The sequence below is a fragment of the Narcine bancroftii genome, chromosome 9 (assembly GCF_036971445.1).
Source record: "Narcine bancroftii isolate sNarBan1 chromosome 9, sNarBan1.hap1, whole genome shotgun sequence".
Taxonomy (NCBI): Eukaryota; Metazoa; Chordata; class Chondrichthyes; order Torpediniformes; family Narcinidae; genus Narcine; species Narcine bancroftii.
This window is the reverse complement of record NC_091477.1, coordinates 84,363,992-84,379,625: the sequence shown is the minus strand read 5'-3', so window position 1 is coordinate 84,379,625 and position 15,634 is coordinate 84,363,992. Positions and strand designations below refer to the sequence as shown.

At 37.9% G+C, this 15,634-nt stretch overlaps 2 long non-coding RNA genes across 5 annotated transcripts in view; one reads left to right on the top strand and one right to left on the bottom strand.

Annotated features, from left to right (window-relative positions):
- The window catches only part of LOC138742375 (uncharacterized), a 100,016-nt gene that overhangs the window by 58,588 nt on the left and 25,794 nt on the right, over positions 1-15,634 (bottom strand). The window lies entirely within an intron of this gene.
- Positions 1-15,634, top strand: part of LOC138742374 (uncharacterized) — a 217,488-nt gene that overhangs the window by 193,843 nt on the left and 8,011 nt on the right. The gene's annotated exons all lie outside the window — the stretch shown is intronic.

Here is a 15,634-nt window from a genome sequence, read left to right as displayed (position 1 = left end):
CCCTACACACCCCACACGATGGTCTTCTTTCCCAACAATGTGCACAGTCCTCACTCACTCCCAACACTCATGCTCCTCTTCCGTATCCCACTGCGATCTACTATCAAATTCTCTTCCTCTCTCTATCCTGATGCAGCTAATTGAGAAGAGGCTTTTGTTTTCATCATGAGGAAAGCCTGCTTTATTGCATGTGACTGCTCAAACAAACTCTCCTTTCACACACACTGTCGAACTTTAACATGCATTTTGAAACACTGAGAATGTCTGGTCTTTCATACTGGAAAGACCTGAAAAAGCATTACATAGCAATATGTAAACTATCAAATAATATAAAAGGATAGTTCCACATATTTGATTTAAACTCTGATAGTAGGATAAAGAATGAAAAGACAAAATGTGGAACATTTAGTGGGAAGTTCATCAAAGAAATATACACCACACATATGTTACTCTGAGAAGGTGGCAATGCCTTGGTCTGTTGCATTTGTTGCCAAGATCTGATGATCGATACATTTAGGTGGGATATTCAAGGATGTTTTCCAACAATGACAATAAATGTTCAACCTAAGAAGTACAATCTCATGCCAACTACAATAACATGGTCAGGGAAAGATGATTGGGTGTTCTCATGTTCTAGGTAGGGTAAAAAAATCATTCTAAGCCAGGATGCACTCTGGAATTGAACAGGGTGTGGTGTATCGGAGGAGTTGCAAATTTACATGGACACAGCACATAAAAAATCCATGAATTAATATTGGAAGGAAAGGAAGTCATTGTTAAAGTAGCTGAAGATGGCTCCACAGTACTAACCTGACCAATTCTGGCAACTATGACCTGATGATTATGTCGTCATTGCCGTGGCTATCCCTTGTGGTTGGAGGATAATGGGCTTTGTTTCATTGACCCCACAGAGCTAAGATGCCCATGTGTGTATTTATTTAATGTGTACCTAATGTTGCACTCCAAGAAGAACCTGATACTTCACAAATCAACCAACTAGATCCAATGGCATGTAATGGCATGGATGATCCATGGGAATCACTATGATTGGAGCTGATGGATTTGTTGCAGTCTTTGTCTACCTTCACAGCTGTTGAGTTTGAAGTAACTTTGTCCACCTGTTCCATTGTTGAGGTCATGGTTGGATTGTTCTTTGTCAGGGACATCCCCTGACCACCAGGGTGACCCTACCAGGAGCACAGCTCCAAATGGCATCACTTTCAGAATCTCAGGACCACACACACTTCTTCACCTTGGCAAGGTGACAGTCCATGAAGATGATGAATGTGTAGTTGTCTTCTGAAAACCTATGTGCAGGACCTGATTTATTTTGAACTGTTTTGCAAGAATTCAGTGGTGTTTCCCTGGCCTGCCTCTTCAGTTTATTTTTTAAATTTTGTCACAAAGTACCTACTTCAGTGAAAAGGGCTCTTCTGCAAGCAAACCAACAGATTATCTATAGCATAACATACTGAGTTCCTCCAGCATTTCTATGTTTTTATTACAATCACAGCATCTGCAGACTTTTGTGTTTCACATACAAACAGACATGCTTGGATCACTATTTACATGGATTACCAAGGGTGTGTATGTTCATGTCTCTATCTCTTCCTGAACTGTGCTCATTGCATTTGGGAAGACCAACATTTGAAATAAACAGGCATGTTAGATATATTTTGCAATGGTGAAAAATTGTATTTTTTTTGTAATAAATTAATTGAAGAATATAGTTCTTAATAATAACCATAATTTGTTGTATTCACAGCACAAAAATGAGTTCTTCACTCTGACCATAGTGTACAAAAATCTATGTTCCACACTCTTTCCAACCTTTTTCATTAAACTTATCAATATGTTCATCTACTCCTTTCTAAGGTTCTTCATTCTTTCTCAAAGCACCTACATCAAGAGATATCTCAGGTATTTTTGGCTTTTATCGCATCTTCTGGAGTTCTCAGTTTAAGTGAAGACAGCTGCAATTAGTTAAACAGTAATCTTCTTTCCAATTTGGATGCACACAGAACAGAACTATTGGCATGAAAATCAAAGAGCCTCAGGCTGACTCCTGGAGTCCATGCTACTACTCTTTCTTTTCCATGGAAATTGATGCCAACTAAGGGAATTACCATTTTTTTTTTACCTAGTCCTGTTCTTCTGTCTACTTGTGTTGATGGGGATGAGCTCAAGCCAATGAAAGCTTTAAGCAAAGATGAAAAGTTTACAAATTTTGATTTTGAAAAACTAGTCTCGAAATTCAAATAAAAATGTAAAAAAATCTTCTAGATTTATTGTTAAACTACAGATATATATTTGAGGCATATATATATATATATATATATATATATATATATTGTGTACATTAGTCACTATAATTACATTCAACTCTCCACCTACTTCCACTGATAAGCCTTAAAACTATTTCAAGATATTTATTTTAACAGAAATAGGACAGATGCACAATTAATTTAAACAATGATTAATCTGATACAATAACAGAATTTTGTGAACACAAAGCTGGGCTGGGCAGAGCCTTTGAAAGATTGATTTTTCATAAACTTGCTTCCTTTATGTTCATTCTGGGCCATTAATCAATTTTTAAGCAGCTTCAGTTTGATGTCTCCGAGAGCACAGGAACCAATTCTATTTGCTCCAACTCCCACAGGCAATTTAAATTAATTTTTTTTCATCCTTGCAAGCTCGATCAATTTTGTTGTGAATCAACATCTTTATTTTTGTGCAAAGAGTTAAGTGATATTACCAAAGGTGCTCCACATTGGTTCAGGTACTGCCTTGTATTAAAGGTGTTCCACATTGGTTTAGGTCTGGCCACATAATGAAAGGCATTAGATGCCAAAGATTTAAAGCCTCTTTTAGGTCTTAAAATAAGAGAGCTTTTCAATAAAAAATAGTGATACTTTTTCACAGCATTGATGGAAGCATTTGCTAGTAATAGTTTATAGACAAGAAGAATAAATCAGTTAAGGTAACTACCCTCTTACTTAATGATTGCCTGCTCTGAAGGCCACATCTCAATTCCTGAGCAGCACCTCCATCTCTGCAGTCATCCAGAGTTTCTATTAATGTGTATTTATTAAACAATATATTGGCATGTATTTCAAGGAAATTTTATTTGTATCAAAATAATGGGACAGGTATCCTGACCTTATGCCAGCTTCTCTGGACTATCCATATCTAGCAGCATAAGAAAATCAGATAAGGTCAGACAGAAGCCAGTATACATTCCCAAAGGATGAAAATTTATCATATTGTTTTATTGGCTGTATTAACTCTGTTCGGAGTTAAGCTTTAATTATTCTTCTGTGTTAATCCTGACAAATTAATTTGCAATAAAACACAAAATTGCTGGAGGAACTCAGCAGTTTACATAGTGTCCATTGGCAGTAAATATATATATATATATATATATATATATATATATAGTCAATGTTCTGGCCTGAGCCCTTCTTCAAGGTATGAAGATAGAACTCATCTGAAACCGCACTCCTAGTTTCTGATGCACCAACAGGTACACTCTATACTTCATATTATCACTGACCATCACTGGATCTAATTATGCAAGCATCAAAGTAGCTAGAAAATAAATATTTCAGAACAGAGTTATAAATGGAAGCTAGAAGTCAATCAATCAAGCTAATGCTTTCTTGTATTATCTCTGTCTGTTCCAGTGCTCCAGCACTGTGGCTACAATGTGGTTGGTGGAAACAACTTCTCACTGAAGGCTGTTGTTTTGTAGTGGAAGAGTCTATGGACAACCTCTGCATGTGATTGGAAGCAGCTCTGTGTTTCAGTATCAGTGCATGGTCAGCAGCTGACTGGGCTGGGAAGCAGAAAGCAACAGTAAACCATTGGAAAATTAGCAAGAAGGAATATGCTTCTGAGAAAGTAACCGCTACATTGTGGCCTCATAAATCCTAGTGATCAGTTATAGAGTTTGACTGCTGAATACTTAGACCATGCACAGACGAGAGAGAAGTAAGGAGAATAAATAGGGTTGAAGTTATCATGATCTTTATTAGATGTGTGTCTAAATTTGGCTGTAGTTTTACCAAAAAATCATCACAATATTAGGTCTTTCCCCTGTTGGTAATTTGGAAACAAGGCTGTGTGTTGCCTTGTCCTGGAAAAAAGGGAGAAGTGCAGCATGGGTAACATAGTGGTTAGCACAAGGCTGTAACAGTGCCTCTGACAAGAGTTCGAATCTGCCACTCACTTTCAGGGGTTTGTACATTCTCCCCTTGGCCATGTAGGTTTTCTCCAGGTCCTCCTGCTTCCTCCCATATACCAAAGATGTACAGGTCTGGTATATTAATTGGTCATATGAGTGCATTTGGGTGCCACAGGCTCATGGGCTGGAATGGTGTATTACTGTGTTGCATCTTTAAATTAAATTTTGCATTAATTATCTGTTTAAGTGAAGCAGTTTTCATGGGTGACTGTAGGCACAAGCAGTGTAATGTTAACTCAGGCTATGCAGCTCATCTAAGTATTTGAGGGTGTAGTGAAGCTTTTCAAATTTTAGAAATAAACCCTTATGGAGAAGGGATGTTTAATAAGGAGATATGGTGAAATCATTGATTAAGGGTGTTTAATGTTGGTTGGATGTGGCATTGGAAAATACCAATTAGGAACTTATTTTGAACTATTGAATTTCTTTTGGAAGTGTATCCTCATCCATGGGATTTGATTACTGGGATTGATCTCTGTGGTTACTCTGTATTTTGAGTATATATCAGGAAGACTTGTTGCAGAAACGAGGCATCTCTCCTGCCTTATTTTTGCACAAGAGCACCAATCAGGATTCAAAAACCTTGGATTATTTTTTCTTCCACATTGTGCCATTCTTCAATATTTCCTTGTTTAAATTAATTGCCAGCACACCTACCCCATCCACATTTCTCATCCTAATTAAAGAGGTGCTGATTAGCTTCTGAAAATTCAGCCTCTTTTTTAAACTGGAGTTAGCCACCCTTGACGTTAAGTCCTCTACTGATATACCCAGATCATCTACAGCACTTGGTAAATGATAAACTAAGCAGAAAAATGAAAATGACATGGTGTAGTCAGCAGGTCTCGTCATTTGTTTATCTTGATCCCCTGATGCTTTTGAGGGTTGTTGTATTTGCAAAAGTACCCACCTCGTTTCAGTAAATTTAACTTTTATGATATTCAATAAGTGCTACATAACTCTGACACAAGCCTGAAAAAAATCCCAATGAAGGGCTTCAGCCTGAAACAGTCTGTCTTTTCCTTTCTATTGATGCTGCCTGACTTGAGTTTCTTCAACACTTTGTGTGCTGTTCTGATACAAGCCTCGTCTTGCAGTAACTGACCTCAGTAAAGAGATTTAAAAAAAATAGATAAAAGTTTAGAATCTAGCAAATTCAAAAGAAAATTAATGCCACATCTTTCTCCAGTGCCTTCATTCTGAGAAAAAAATCACCATCTTCAGAAGCCTGACAATGAATAATTTCCTTCCTCCATGTTATTGAATCCCTTTTGTGTGACCTGCCATAACATAAGTTTTCATGTCTAAGAAGTGTCTACTGCAATGTGCATACCTCACCAGGTTGATGACAGGCAATTTTTGTGCACCGGATAGAATCTGCCCTCATATCCATCCCAAATTCAGGTGCAACAGTTATATTTTTTGTTAAATGACAAATTTATGCAATTTACAAATTCAGTTTCTGGCATTTCTCAAATTTGAAAATAATTTACTTTATTTGTTTGCCTAACATTACTATTTTTATATATTCATTAAATGACAACCAGAGTTTATTTTGATTAAACTCCATTTTTAAATAAAAAAAATGATCCAGAGAAATACAATCAATGTATTTATTTCTTCCCCCCCCCCCAGAAAAAAATGTTTTGGCAGGTTTTAGAAAATAAACAATAAAATTGAAGAGATAAGATACATTTCCATGTTTTATGATATTTCCAAGTTTTTGTCATATGATTTATGGAACCATTTAGATTTACTTAAATGGCCCAATGGAAGATCAAAGAAGAATTTGGTAAATGAGATGCCTCAGAACGTGTATCACATTGACAGAACAAAACTGCAAGACACAAATAACCACAAGAAATAATTATTCACCAGAATTAGAATCAAACATGTCATGAATACCAAGTTAACAGGTTAAATATAGCACAGATCTTTTTGCTCAGAGTACATCTGAATAAGTTTCTTCATTTAATAAAATACTGTACTTGATTCACAAGATTAGGACATAGTCATTATGACATCAAAATCTACAGCTTTCTGTCAATGGTGACTTGACCATTGAGCAACATGTTGAGTTGAAGGTGACCAAGAGGATCAGTGGCTGAAAAGATCCACACAGATTGTGGACTGCTGTTGATTGGCAGCTGAAAGACTCACACCAGACTGTGGGCTGCTGGAGACTGGCTCTTGGGAACTAGGGTTTTTGAAATGGGATTTGAGGGGGTGCAGATTGTAAGAAGGGGTCCTGAAGGGTCTCAGGTGCTGTCAGCTTCCTGATCATATCAGAGGCTTGGAACCAGGAGCTCAAGTTCGCAATGGACCAGACAAGAACCCATGTGGCTGCAGAGGTTCCAGGAGTGCAGGAGGCAAATCCATAGACACTCCGTGTGTCTGAATGAACTTCTCTTTCTCTTATTGTTGGAAGTGCCACACTGGACCAATGGCATCTTTTTGTACGGCTTAATAACAATCAAATGTCGACAAAGTTTGTGACAATAAAAAGTAGTTTGGCTGCCTAATGGTATTGTATATACCAATATAAAGAAACAAAAACAATACTTCATATATTATGTAAAATATTTGATCATATCAGCAGGATTTGATTTATGGATTAAATTTATGCAGCATACAGCCCAGGATTTATTCATGTTGTGTAAGGATTGAGTGCCCAGCCTTATTTAATGGCTTGGTTCCTTTTATAGATTGTTATCTGTGTAGATATAATCATTCCGGAGTGCTCAAGGTACTACTTTCCTATTGACAGTGTGAATACAAACTGACATTTACAGAATTTTGATATTCATGTTAATGTGCTTAAGGGCAAAAGAAAGGTAGGTTATAAGAATTGTCTTCCTTTCTTTCTTTGGCTTGGCTTCGCGGACGAAGATTAATGGAGGGGTAATGTCCATGTCAGCTGCAGGCTCGTTTGTGGCTTACAAGTCCGATGCGGGACAGGCAGACACGGTTGCAGCGGTTGCAAGGGAAAATTGGTTGGTTGGGGTTGGGTTTTGGGTTTTTCCTCCTTTGTCTTTTGTCAGTGTACTCCTTAGGTTTAACAATCATACACATCAGCTTCCACTGTTATGCAAATGAAATTATGCAAGTCTCATATTTGACATCATTTCTATCCTTACTGACGTAGATTAATGAACACAAAACAATTCAAACACTGTGAATACTGATGAAGTTTAAAAAGATAGACTTAACTTGTTGAACTCCCGTAAAGTTGTATACAATCATAAAGCTGAGGAAAATCACTGTCAAGTTATCAGTCAAGGAGAGAAGTGAAATCGTGATGCAGAGTATAGGCCCAGAGCTCAGTGATGGAGGTGCCATAGTTACAAAGGACTGCCATGTAAAATGTTCAGACTGCAGACAAGAGATTACTGATAGGAAATGTAAAAGAATTTGCTCGCTGGGAAACATTTCCACACAAGTATACTAACCTGCAGCAAGAACACAGTGGGATCTGAATTCTTTTCTTCATAAAATATTTTTATTGATACTTTACAATAAAAATTTGAACAATTATAAAGTGTACTACAAGATCAGAAAAAAGTTACAGTAATGATCATAAGCATGTTTCAAAGCACACTCAAGATAAAATAATACATAATAGAGAAACAACATTAAAAAATCAAAACCCCTTCCCCTAACCAAGATTAAAGATTAGCATTCATAAATCCAAATGGCACAGTCTTAGAGGGACAAAACAATGCCGAGATTCCAGATTAACATTAAATCTTAAGATTATGATAGTAGTCCAAGAATGAACCCATATCATTTGAAATTTAATATTTGAGTTATGAACCACAAATCTATTTTTTTTCCCAAATTTAAACGAGACATAATATATCTTAGCCACTGTGCATGCATAGGTGAAGTATTATCTTTCAATTTAATCAAAATTACCCATCTGGCTATCGATGAAGTAAAAGATAAAATGCAAAATTGAATTGAGGTTAGTAACACATGATCTTCTCAGAATGTTCCATAAAAAGCAATTAAAGGACTAGTTTCCAATTTTACATTTAAAAACACTGATAATGTTTGAAAAACTTCCTTCCAATTTTTTTTCTAAACTAGGGCAGGTCCAGAACATATGAATTACGTATGCATCACCTGTTTTACATTTATCACATCAGGAATTTATGTCTGAATAAAATTGAGACAATTTTGGTTTAGACATATGTGCTCTGTGAACCACTATAATGACAGCACTCAATGCCTTGCACAAAGGGATGTAGTATTAATCAGTTTAAAACTAGAATTCCATACCTCACTGGACAGTGAAATCCAAATCCTGCTCCCAGGTGTTCTTGATTTAGTCTTAAATCAGCCAAATTTGTCATAAATAAGAGATATCAAGCCTTTATAAGGAGGTTGTGGTTCAAAAAATATATCAGGAATATTCACCTTGGGAGTCCCCAGAAAATCAGGAATCTGGGATTGAACAAAATATCTAATTTGTATAAATAACTAAAGAAAACTTTTGATAAGTTAAAATTTTCAACAAATTGTTCAAAAGATACAAAATTGTTGTCAATACCCAGGTCTTTAAAACATTTAATATCCAATCTGTGCCCATTATTGAAGGCAGAGTCTTGCAAAGAAGGTTGAAAGAGGTGATTGGATAGAAAAGCAAGAGAAAAGATCAAAATTCCAAAAATCCTTCTAAATTGTGCCCAGATTCTCAAATCGTGTTTAATGACTGGGTTGTCAGTTAGATTGTATAAGGAAGACCCAAGAATTGCCAACATTTCTACCCAAGTGGGGCAGTCAACTCAGTGATCAAGTTATGTTGACCGTCAAATAATAAAATCTAAAGTTAGGAAATGCCAAACTGTAGCCGTCTGCTGCAAAGAAACACACACACTCACAGAATATCGTCTAAGTAGATGAAGGTGCCGTCCAGGTCTTGGCCCACGGCGTACATCAGTTGCTGGATGGTCTGGGCTGTGTTCTTGAGTCCAAATGGCACCCTCAGGAACTCAAACAGCTCAAATGGGGGATATCATCAGGGTGCACTGTGATTTGGTGGTACCCTCGCACCGTCCAATTTGGAGAAGATCGTTGCTCCGTGAAGGTTTGCCACAAACTCCTGGATATGTAGCATGGGGTAACAATCTGGAGTGGTTTCCACATTAAGTTGCCGCATGGTCTCCATCCCCCAGATGCTTTAGGTACCATGTGCAGGGGAGAAGCCCATGGACTGTCTGAATTATGCCTAACTCCTCAAGCTTGCGGAACTCCTCCTTGGCCAGTTGACCTTCTCTGGAGGAAGTTGTCTCGCCCTTGCATGGAGAAGTGGACCCTTGGTAAGGATGTGATGCCTGATGCCATGTCGGGGCAACTCCACCATGAACTGAGGGGAAAAGATTGCCAGGAACTCAGCCAGCACCTTAGAGAACTCATTGTCTGAGCTGTGGGCTGAGTCCAGGTGCAGTGGCAGGAGCCCGGAGCCTCTCAGTACAAAGGATTGGATCGTCTCCACATGCACAGGTCTCTTGCTCTTGAAGTCTACTAGGAGGTTGTGAACCCGCAGGAAGTCTGCTCCGAGGAGTGGCTGTTCCACTGCCGCCAGCTTGAACTTCCATGAGAAGTGACTGCCTCCAAACTGCAGCTCGGCCCTACGTGTGCCATAGGTCCATATGCTGCTGTTGTTGGCAGCCCTTAACGTGGGGCCCGTTTGCCTGCATCTCGTGTCTAAACCTTTTGGAGGCATCACGCTGACCTCTGGTCCTGTATCAATCAAGAATCATCTGGCCTTGTCATTTCCCTGGAACTCACAGGGCGACTGGCATCGGCGGGCCCCGGAGCCCCATGTTCAGTGGTAGAAGCACCATCTCACCTTGGACTCATCCCTGCCTCTTGCCTGCCACTCCTTTCCAGGGCCTGGCTTGGTCTGGGTGCAAGACTTCGTGATGAGCCCCAACTGTAGCTGAGCACTTCGGTTTCTGTCTGTGCTGCAACTTTCTGGGGATCGCTGACAGCCAAGAGCTGTTGGATGTCCTTGGGCAGCTGCTCCAACACCTGCTCAAACATGATGCAGGGTCGTGATCTCCCAGGAGGGCCAGCATCTCATTCATGAGCGCTGATAGGGATCTGTCCCCTAGCCCATCCAGGTGGAACAGCCATGCCCCCCTCGCTTGCCGCGAGAGCCCAAAGGTCTCGGTTAAAAGCTCTTTTAAGGCAGTGTAAGTGCCTTTCGATAATGGCCTGTGCATGAAGTTGGCAATTCTGTCTGCAGTCTCTGGATCCAGGGCACTGACCACGTTGTAGTACAGTGTGGACTCAGATGTGATGCCCCAAATCTGGAACTGAGCCTCAGCCTGGTTGAACCACAAGCCGGGTTGAACTGTCCAGAAGGTTGGAGCTGCTTCGCTATCCATCGCTGGGTTTAGATGCCAATTGTAGCCGACTGCTGCAAAGAAACACACACTCGCAGTGTGGGAGGTTAAGCTCTGAGATTTATTGAGGCTAAAAAGGCTCTCTTTACATAGTTGAAGTTCCCGCCATTTGTTTGATTGGCTGACATCAGCTTCATGAATAACCATAATGGGCGGGAACATTCTTGCATGTGGATACCCTTCTATTGATCTGTTAGCTGGGGAGATTGGCCAGTGCCATTTTAGGGCTGCTAGTTTTGTACTGCTCCAGCTTTCAACCATGCCGGTTCACTGTGTTATGCTGTTGTTCCCTAACCGGCGCGATGTGCCGGCTTGATCTCTATGGTGGTGGGCCACCATAAAACCCCCATTCCTTTTAGATTTTGAAAGATGAACTTTATTCAAGTGGGGGCATTTTCCTTACCATATGTAAGAAGATAAAAGAAAATCAAGTGAATCAAAAAAAAATTAAGAATAAAAATTGGAAAAGGTACAGGAATGTAGGAAAAATGTTTATTTTGATAGAATTAATATGACCAATCAAAGAAATAGATCAAGGTGACTGTCTTGTTAAGGATAATTTAACATGTTTAAATAAAGTTTAAAAAATCCTTAAAAATATGTTTATTACACTTTGTAATTGTAATACTAAGGTAAATAAATTGATTCCTCACAATCTTAAAAGGAAAATTAAAATACATGGGTATAGGAGCATTTAAGGGTAAAAGTTCACTCTTATGACAACTGAAAAGTGACTAAATTGAGATAGCAATTAAGATAATATGAATGGTAAAGAAGAATCTGGATCAGATATAAAAAGCAAAAGATCACCTGCATATAGGGAAACTTTATGTTCAATATCCATCCTGTAAATCCCTGAAAAATCTCTGCACTCACGAAAGGCAATTGCTAATGGTTCTAAAGCCCAATCAAAAAGTCATGGACTTAAAGGACAGCCCTGATGAGTACTGTTGAAGATTAAAAGGTTTTGACTGTTGTAGATTAGTAAGAATTGAAGCAATAGGTCATAAATATAATAATTTAATAAAACATGGTCCAAAATTAAATTTTTCCAGGATCCCAAATAAATAACCCCAGTCCACCCAGTCAAAAGCTTTCTCTACATCTCATGAAGGGCAACACTCAGGGACAAGAGTGGGGTCTAAATATAAAATGTTCAATAAACGAGTATATTAAAATAAAAATAAAGCCAGTCTGATCTTCAGAAATAATTAATGGTAATATATTCTCCAAACTGTGGGCTAGCACTTTAGCCAAAATCTTCATATCAACATTCAGTCAAGAAATTAATGGGGGGCATGGCAAGATGGCATAGAGGGCAGACGTGCGATCCTGGTCCTCCCTAACCAGTTTTTTTAGTACCCATTTTTAAACTTTATTTAAGTAAATAAAAGTTCTGTTTTTATTCTTGAGAACACTACTGGTTCACAATGATGACTAGGATTAAAATAATGAAGGCTCCACTACAGAAGAAATTACCTTTTAAAAGTGCTGAAGAACTGAGGCCTTCCTGTCTAGTTGAAACCATGGGGTTGTCGCTGGAACCTCCAAGGCACAGAGAATTCCTGCCAGGCTAAGTATTACACTGGAGCTGACCTTGTCCCCGCAAGATGGCATGCTGACAAGCTCAGCCGGTGCTGACTCGCGCATTTGTGATGTCAGATATGCGGGCGACCTGACTGAGAGGAAGGGCCTTGAGCCCGCGCTGCTGTCGGGTGAACCGGGGACATGCAGAATGGCATTGGAAACTGTCTCTGCGCGGTCCCTGGCTTTGCCGGGCATGCGCAATGTCTCCAGGGTCCGTGAACTATTGAACCGTGTGTGGGCTGTGGGGGGGTGTCTCGAGTGACGGTGTCCCAACGTGGTTGGGATGCCACTGTCAGGTGTACAGACCCGCAGCCCCACCGGGAAGGGCCTGACAACGATGGAAGATGAAGTGGACTTACCTTTAACGAGCAGCTCACTGGAACAATTGGAGGTGGAGTTCAGAGAAGGTAGGCCTCAAGATGTGGAACTGGAATCCAGAATGGAGTCTATTTGTGCAGTTCTGGAAGGGATTGCTTATCGTATGGACAATATATCTAAACAAATGACTCAAGGGTTTTTGGAAGTGACAACTAAAATATCTAATATGTCTGAAGATATGTCTACACTCAAGACAGATGTCAATAAATGTATTAAATCGGTGGATACAGTGCAAGAAAATTTTTAAAAATTGAAACAGCTTTTTTCTGAATGTAAAGATCAAGTTGTGTGTAATAAGGAAAAATAGAGTAAGTGGAAGATTCGTTTGTGGATTGGAGAATCCAGAAGAGAGATTTACTGAAAGAAATTGACTCATTGGAAAATCAAAGTCAGAGAAATAATGTGAAAATTGTGAGGCTTCCAGAAGATATTGAAGGGTCTGACCCAATAAAATTTTTAAAGAATTGGATCCCCGAGGTGTTGGGTAAAGAGTTTTTCTCGGGTGGTCTAGTATTGGAGAGAGCACATAGAGCATTACGAAGGAAGCTGTTACTGGAATAACCACCATGTGTGGTTTTAGTTTCGTGCCTGAACTATCAAGACAGAGAAATGATGATCCAGAATAATAGATTTTTTTAATGCAGATTTGAGTCAAGAAATTATCAGGCGTCAATGGGAGTTTAATTCGGCTAAAGAAGTGCTGTGGTGGAAAGGTTATAAATTTGCTTTTTGATATCCTGCTGTGTTAAAGGTCTTTTATGGTAACTTTCAATCTCAATTTTTTGAGAATGATCATGATGCGTTAGTTTTTGCTAATTCATTACCGGATTTACGTGGTCATGGAAGAGTTTCGCCATTGTCGCCAAAAAAGAGGGCAAATAGAAATGGAAATGGGCAGAATGGAAAGAATGGGAAAAATGGAAAAAAATTGAAAGAAAGACATTTTAACACAAAGTCTTATTGACATTGAATATCCAGAACAATCATTGGGAATGGGGTCATTGGGTTGAATATATTTATAGTATTGAATCGTATATGAATTGTATTTCTGGCTGGGGAGGGTGGATGGCACTGAAATCTTTGATAGTCATCTGCCACTGGTGGGGTTTACCACACCCAGTTTTTAGGGTGTTATTACCTTTGGGTGGCGTTTGTTTTTTTTTGAGGGGGAATAATTAGAATCTTTTTTTTATATATATACTTAAAAAAAAATTAGTGGGGGGGGAGTGATTTTCATTTATTAGGAGGGGAGCGATACTTTATATTAAGTGTCTGTATTGTTAGTTTGTAAAGATGTCTAGTTTGAAATTTGCAACTTTTAATGTTTAGGGGTTGAATAATCCAATTAAGTGATGTCTAGTTTGAAGTTTGCAACTTTTTTTTAACTTATCAATTTGAATGTTTAATCAATCTATCGAAGCAGCAATATTATGAGTTGGATGAGAGGGCACATAAAGTATTTGCATGGCATTTAAAGAAGGAACAGGTTTCATGAGTTATTAATGCTGTAAAAAAGAATTCAACAGTTACCTATAAACCTCAGGAAATTAATGACCATAAAAAGTTATATATTTCTGAGGGGAAACAGGTTAATAGTTCTATTGATTCCTTTTTATCTAAGTTATTGTTATCAGCATTAGAAGAGGAGGATGTCATGGATTTGGAAGTACTGTTTACAGAAATAGAGATGAAGGTGACTCTGTTGGAAATGCCCAATGGAAAGTCATCAGGTGATGATGGGTTTTCGGTGGAATTTTATAAAACTTTTTATGAAAATTTATCTTTGGTGTTTGGGTATTTCAATAATCTAGTGCTTTAATTACTGTAATCCTGAAAAAAGATAGAGACCCATTGAAAGTGTCTTCATATAGACCTATTTTTTTTAATTGAATGTTGATTATAAAATAATAGCAAAAATGCTAGTAAATCGATTTGCTAAGTATTTATCTAAATTGATACATGTTGATTAAACAGGTTTTATTAAGAATAGAAATACTTTAGATAATATTCTTCGATTGATTAGTTTAGTCAATGTATATTGACAGTAGCCCAACTAGCCAATGGTGGTTGTGCTTGATGCAGAAAAAGCTTTTGATAGGGCTGAATGGGATTTTTAAAATTTTTTTAGAAGTAATAAGGAAGTTTAAATTTGGCCTATTTTGGTTGGATTAAAGCTTTATATACAAATTTGACTGCTAGGGTGGTGACAAATGGTCAAGTTTCATTACCATTTAAATTGACACGTTCAACTTGATAAGATTGTCCATTGTCACCAGCCATGTTTGCATTGGCTATTGAGCTGTTAGCTATGGCATAATTAATTGAAAGCTTGTATTGTTATGGAAAAAATTATATAAATTTGCATGATAATTATTTTGTTTTGTTAATAAGTGGTTATCATATTTGGAATATAGGCATTTAGATATATTTTGATTTATTATACATTCTTAGTTTTTGTTTATATATATTCTTTGGCTCTTCTTAAGAGAGTTGGCTGATGGGGTGGGAAGGTGGGTGGGGATTAAATTTTAAAAAAATATATACTTATATAAAATTGTTTTTATTGAATGTATGTTGTACTATTATTAATAATTTTTCAAATAAATAGTTAAAAAAGTAAAGAAATTAACCAGAAGAAGAACACTCAAGTGGATCTTTCCCCTTATTTATACAATAAGAGAAAACCAAACTCCATTAAAAGATGATGGAAGATTGCCCTGTTTGAGCACAGAACTTAATTGTGTATAAGCAATTTAGAAGAAGATTTAAAAAATTCTACAGGATACCATTCAGTTCCTGGAGATTTATCTGACTGTAATGAGGAAAACACAAAAAGTATTTCCTCTTGGGGAATAGGCTCCTCCAAGGCCATACGATTATTCTGAGAGAGTGTGGGAATACTTCAGCAGTCCAAAAATCCATTATTAGGCTATTATTAATTAGATTCAGAAATGTACAATCTCAAGTAAAATTCTCTAAATGTATCATTTATTTTAGAATGATCTGTGCT